Genomic DNA, 6,638 nt, shown 5'->3' with positions numbered 1-6,638 from the left:
TGATGTACAAATTCAATGCAATCCCCATCAAAATTTCAATGACATTTTCCCCAGAAATGGAAAAAACTATGCAGACATTTATATGGAATAACAAAAGACTACACATAGCCAAAGCAATTCGGAGCAAAAAAAATAAAGCTGGAGGCATAACACTACCTGACTTTAAACTATACTACAAAGCTATAATAACCAAAACAGCATGGTCCTGGCATAAAAACAGACACACTGATCAATGGAATAGAATAGAGAATCCAGAAATCAACCCACACACCTACAGCCATCTGATCTTTGACAAAGGCACCAAGCCTATACCTTGGGGAAGAGACTGCCTCTTCAGCAAATGGTGCTGGGATAACTGGATATCCATATGCAGGAGAGTGAAACTAGACTCATACCTCTCACGATACACCAAAATCAACTCAAAATAGATTAAAGAATTAAATATACATCCTGAAACTATAAAAATCCTAACAGAAAACATGTGGAAACACTTCAGGAAAATCAACTCAAAATGGATTAAAGAATTAAATATACACCCTGAAACAAGAAAACTTCTTACAGAAAACATAGGAGAAACACTTCACGAAGTAGGACTTGGCACAGACTTCATGAATATGATCCCAAAACCATGGGCAACCAAAGGAAAAATAAATAAATGGGCTTATATCAAACTAAAAAGCTTCTGCACAGCAAAAGAAACAATTAACAGAGTTAAAAGACAACCAACAGAGTGGGAGAAAATATTTGCAAAATATACATCTGACAAAGGATTAATATCCAGAATATACAAGGAACAACTTTACAACAAAAAGCAAGTAACCCAATTAAAAAATGGGCAAGAGTTAAATAGGCATTTCTCAAAGGAAGATATATGAATGGCCAACAGACACATGAAAAAATGCTCAACATCACTCAGCATTCGGGAAATGCAAATCAAAACCACACTGAGATACCATCTCACCCTAGTTAGGACGGCTACGATCCTAAAGACTGTGAATGGTAAATCCTGGCAAGGTTGTGGAGAAAAAGGATCTCTCATACATTTTTGGTGGGACTGCAAAATGGTGCATCCTCTATGGAAGATAGTATGGAGGTTCCTCAAATAATTGCAGATAGATCTACCATATGACCCAGCTATCCCACTGCTGGGAATATATCCAAAGGAATGGAAATCATCAAGTCGAAGGTATACCTGTTCCCCAATGTTCATTGCAGCACTCTTTACAATAGCTAAGAGTTGGAAGCAGCCCAAATGTCCATCATCAGATGAGTGGATACGGAAAATGTGGTATATCGCCACAGTGGAATACTACTCTGATATAAAAAAAGAATGAAATACAGCCATTTGCAACAACATGGATGGACCTAGAGACAATTATATTAAGTGAAACAAGTCAGGCATGGAAAGAGAAATATCACATTTTCTCACTTATTTGTGGGAGCTAAAAATAAATAAATAAATACACAAACTGGTGGGGGAGGGAAGAAGACACAACAATTACAATTCCTTGAAGTTGATACGACAAGCGAACAAATATGAGGTTGTTGGGAGGGAGGAGGGAGAGGGAGGGGGGAGGGAGGTTTTGGTAATGGGCCACAATAATCAACCACATTGTATATTGACAAAATAAAATAAAATAATAATAATAATAATTCATTACATATGATAAATAATAGAAAAATTATTAACTTGATAGATGTCCAAAAAGTATTTGATAAAATCCATCTATTCTAAAGTAAGGAAAAACCTTTCCTTAAAATAATTAAGATATAATATTCATCTTAAACTAATAACCATTATTCTTAATAATGAATCATTACAAGCTTTCTTATATTTATAATCACAAACAAGATGCCTGCTCATGTGATTATTACTTAAGATTGGTATGCAAGCCCTAGAAAAGGAAAAAGAAAAGCAAAAGGAACTAAAGTATAAGTACAGAAGTAAGATAAATGCAACACCATGTGAAAATCTAAGAGAATCAACTGAAGAAAAAAGTAGAATGTCATAAGGTGGACTGTTACAAAACATAATTAAAGAAAACCGATGTCTTTTCTTCATATTAGCAAAAAGTCATTGGAAAGTATATTCGGGGCAGAGAAACCTCATTCATGATAGCAACAACAACAAAATCTGAAAAATAACACAAATTACAGGACCTGTAAGAAGATACTTACAAAACTTCAAAACTACTTAAATAAGTGGAAACATACTACATTCCCGAATAGAAAAATTCAATATTGTGAAATCAAAATTTCTCCACAAATTAACACCTATAACTAATAAATTACAAACAAGTTCAAAGGGAAGTTTGGGGAACTTGACAATGTAATTTTTAATATATTCCGATATAAAAGACTATTATAAACATTTTAAAAGAGATAATTAAATGTCATAATTAAAACTGTGAGCATTGGCTGAGAAAAAGATACGAAGATAATGGAATGGAATAGAAAACTCTGAAACTGAGACATAAAGATAATAGTAATCAACATAGGAAGTGGGTAAATAGAAAGTAGAAGTCCTAGAATTGAGCTTTGGGATGTTCCAACATTAAGAGGAGATAAGGAGATTAGAATAAGAGACTGAAAAGGAGTCACCATTGTTGTAGAAGGGAAACTGTGGCGTCCTGGATGCCAAGCAAAGGAAGTGTTGCAGCAAGAGAATGACCATTGGTTTTAGCAACATGAGGTCATTGATGTCCTTGAAAAAAGCAGTTTCAGTAGAGAGGTGAGTGAAGTCGGTGACCTGATTGGAGTGAGTTCAAGAAAGGATGAGGCTGATGGTGGTGAGGGTAGACGTCCATTTCGAGGAGTTTTGCTGTGAAGTAATGAGAGAAACAGGCAGTAGCTGGAGGGAAAACAGGGGTCAAGAGGGTTTATAATGGGAGCGATCTATTTGAAAGGGGAAAAAATAATGATGCAGGAGAGAAACAACTGAAGCAATGTCCTCGGCAGGTTAAATTAAGGATGAAATCGAGTCCACAAATAGAGCATTAGCTTTAAGGAGACAGTTCATGCAAAGTAGCAGGAGCAAAGGTAAATTATGTGGACAGAGGCTGGTAGGTGGGAGCTTGGGAGAAGGTCTTTGATTACTTTTATATTTTCTCAGTGAAAGGGGGTCATCAACTGACATTAAGGACAGGGCAAAGTGCATGTTTTAAGAAAAAAGTTTGATATATTTCAAGAGAATTGATAAATGGACTAGGAAAATGTATTATGATTCCTAGGAGCATTAAGTGCCTACTTGAGATCAATAGTCATGATGATTCTCCCTGGTCAGCTTTAGCTTTGTGGACATTGGTGTGCAGTAGCAGGTTGGGATTTCACCAGGATTTTGCTTTTCCCAGCAATACATCAAGGCAAGAGACAGGCAAGGAAGTTGAAGTTATATGAAAAGGAGAAATTTTAAGGACTAACCATGGAATTCAAGCTGGGTAAGAGGAGGAGTAAAGACTTTAAGGGAAAGAGAGAGAGTGCAAAAGTGGTATGAACAATGGATTGTAGGATTTGGTAGGATGAAGGCATTGTTAGACTTAGGGTGCCAGTGGGCATGAACTAGAAAAATAAGAGGTGATGGTCAGAGTTGGATGCTTGAAATTGATATTAAGGAAGAATATGGATATTGGTAATGACAAAAGCTCGGAATTAATCATGAGAATAAGTGGCCAACATAGTCTGGAGAATAAGATAACTGGAGAAGAAAGGCTGGGAACCTAGAAACTAGAAAAAATAATGTTAGACAGACACTGAAATCATCAGGTATTATGACAGAAGCAACAATGGAATGAGTGACCCTAAGAATGAGGGTGAGGGTGAGAATACAGGGGTTCATTTGCAACAAGGAGGAATAGCAGGTGGTACACTTTTTTGATAGAACATTCAAAGTGAAACATTTTACAGAAAGTGGAGAGTGGTCTCATGGTGGCATTGAAGATAAAGGTGCACATTTAAATCTAGCTCTATGTCCAGTGGTGTGATGGGTATAGGGAAAAAAAAAAAAAGTGACCTGAATAAAGGATTCAAGGTGAAGGGAGGGTTGAGAGAAGTAAAAGATGTTAGGGAATTTTACTGATGATTGATTTTGAGTTCCAGAGGGCACAGTGGGAATGTGTTAGGAGTTGGGGAAAGAATATGGGTCCAGAAAGGAGGCTGTTAAGAGCCATATGAGGGCTTCTTGTGGTTATAAAATTAAAAGGAATCAAAGACATATGCAATTCACCCTAATGCTTTGGAGGCTTAAAGTTGACAAGACTTCACATTGAGCAGTAGAAAGGGGTGGCCAGGTCTTCCAGGAGCCCTGCAGAGTTCTGGGTGGGCCTATTCTCCCTTGAGATGGAAGCACTGAGGAGTGGTCTTTCTCAAAGCACACTGGGTTCAAATCTCCTTTGGAATAGTAGACTGAGGTGTAGCCTGAGGCTGGAGGTGATGCAGTCTTACACCAAGCATGATGGAGTTCCTTTCATGACCCCTGCTGGTAGCTGTATGGAAATCAGGAATGAGAACCCTGAGCATCCAGACATGAATTGCTTAACATTGAGTGTGTACTACATGCTAGGAACATGACAGTTATTAGCACACTTGTTCTTCAGAACAACCCTTTGAAGTAGGTACTATTATCCCCATTTAGGGGTGAGAAATCTGAGGCTTAATAAGATTGTGACTTGTCAAATGCCACAACTAGTTTAAGAGCTGGAGAGCAAATATGAAAACAGGCAACCTGATTTCAAAGCACCTACTCTTAAACTGTATGATGCACCACCTCCATGGGGAACTGGCTATTTTAAACTATTCTGGGATTAAAACTTGTCCCCCCACCACATTCACTTAAAAAAAAATCACAAATGCTTATCTTTTCTCAAAAAGATTTTACAAGTGTTGTAACAGAAGGCATTTGTTTGGATTTTAATATTTGCTGATCTACTTATCAAAAAAAAAAAAGGAACACGGATTTGGCAGTCCAGGGTACAGGACTTCACAATAGCAAGTAACAAACTCTATTGTAAAGAAACATTCAAAAGATTAATTTGGAAGTAATAGGTTAAGTGGAGTATAATGCAGAGGTTGTGAGTATATGTCCCAACAGGATATTTTCTCAAATGTTTTAATGTCATACAAATGAACACTGTGGGTTGGAATAAAATTTACCATGGCAACATCAACACATCACTCAGAAAAGCTCCTAGTGCTCACTTTGGCAGCTCATACACTAAAACTGGAATGATTTAGAGAAAATAAGTATGGCCTTTGTACAAGGAATATACGCAAAGTCATGAGCAGTCTGCATTTTTTTGAACAGACTAAATAGACAATACAACCAAATGAATCTTGACTGAACCCTGGACCAAAAAAAAAAAAAAGAAAGAAAAGTGTATGTACGTGTGAATGACAGCACCTGGAGAAATTTGACTATGGACTATATATTAGATATTATGAAATTATTAATTTTCTTAGGTGTGATACTGGTATTATGGTCATATAGGCAAATATTCTTATCTAGGAAAACACATGCTGAAGCATTTAGGGATGAAGGATCATGATGTCCCAACTTACTTTTAAATGGCTCACCCAAAAAAATGTTTTACACAAACACACACGTGTGTGCATGCGAGGGTACTCCAAAATGTTCAAAGAAAAATTGAATTAAAATATGAATCTTTCCATGAACTTTTTGAAAAACCCTCATATTTATCATGCATAACACACATATATATTATATATATATACACACACACATATACATATATACATTTAAAACATACATACACATATAGAAAGAAAACTAAAAATGTCAACCACTGATGAATCTGGATAAAGGTGCATGGGTGTTCAATTTTTCTATGAAAAATTTTTCAAATTAAGAAATTCTGGAGAGGGCTGGCCAGTTAGCTCAGTTGGTTAGAGCATGTTGTTATAACATCAGGGTCAAGGGTTCAGATCCCTGTTCCAGCCAGCTACCAAAAAAAAAAAGAAAGAAAGAAATTGGAGAAAGGCATGTAAGGTTTTTAAATGTAATTTAAAAAGCAGTATTTCTAAGTTGACATATTACTTAATATATTGTGATTTTAAACTTATTCAACTAGGTTAACAAATAGAAGTTTATATCCATTTCATGTTTATGCCTTCAAGTTTATATATTCAGATTGGGGACACATATCAAAACGTGGCAAGATAAACAAAATAACTGGAAATATGGAGTTGAAAACAGTTGCTGCTGGGGAGCAAGAAATCCTTGGTAGAGAAAGGTGGGTGGTGGTGGTGGTGTGTGTGAGAAACAGCATGGAATAGAGAATTGCTGCTTTTCTGTACAAGCCTTTTAAAACTATTTAATTCCCCAAATTATATGGATATATAACTTCAATTAATATTTTTAAAAATCCAATTAAAAGAACTGTTTTACTTTTCATCCTTGTCTTTACCAACCCCTAGTTTCCTCTTATTTCATCCTGTCCTAATGCATTATTTAACATTAGGGGAAAACATGAAGTGACCATTAAGGAACAATGAAAACCCATTTTATATACATATTATATACATACATATATATATATATATATATATATATATATTAGTCTTGCTTCTTACTAGGCACAAATCTACTATTGGCAAGAATTTCACTCCTTGTTTTAAGGTTTTGT

Source organism: Galeopterus variegatus, unplaced genomic scaffold (assembly GCF_000696425.1).
Source record: "Galeopterus variegatus unplaced genomic scaffold, G_variegatus-3.0.2 Scaffold6193, whole genome shotgun sequence".
NCBI classification, from domain to species: domain Eukaryota; kingdom Metazoa; phylum Chordata; class Mammalia; order Dermoptera; family Cynocephalidae; genus Galeopterus; species Galeopterus variegatus.
Note: the sequence above shows the minus strand (reverse complement) of the source record.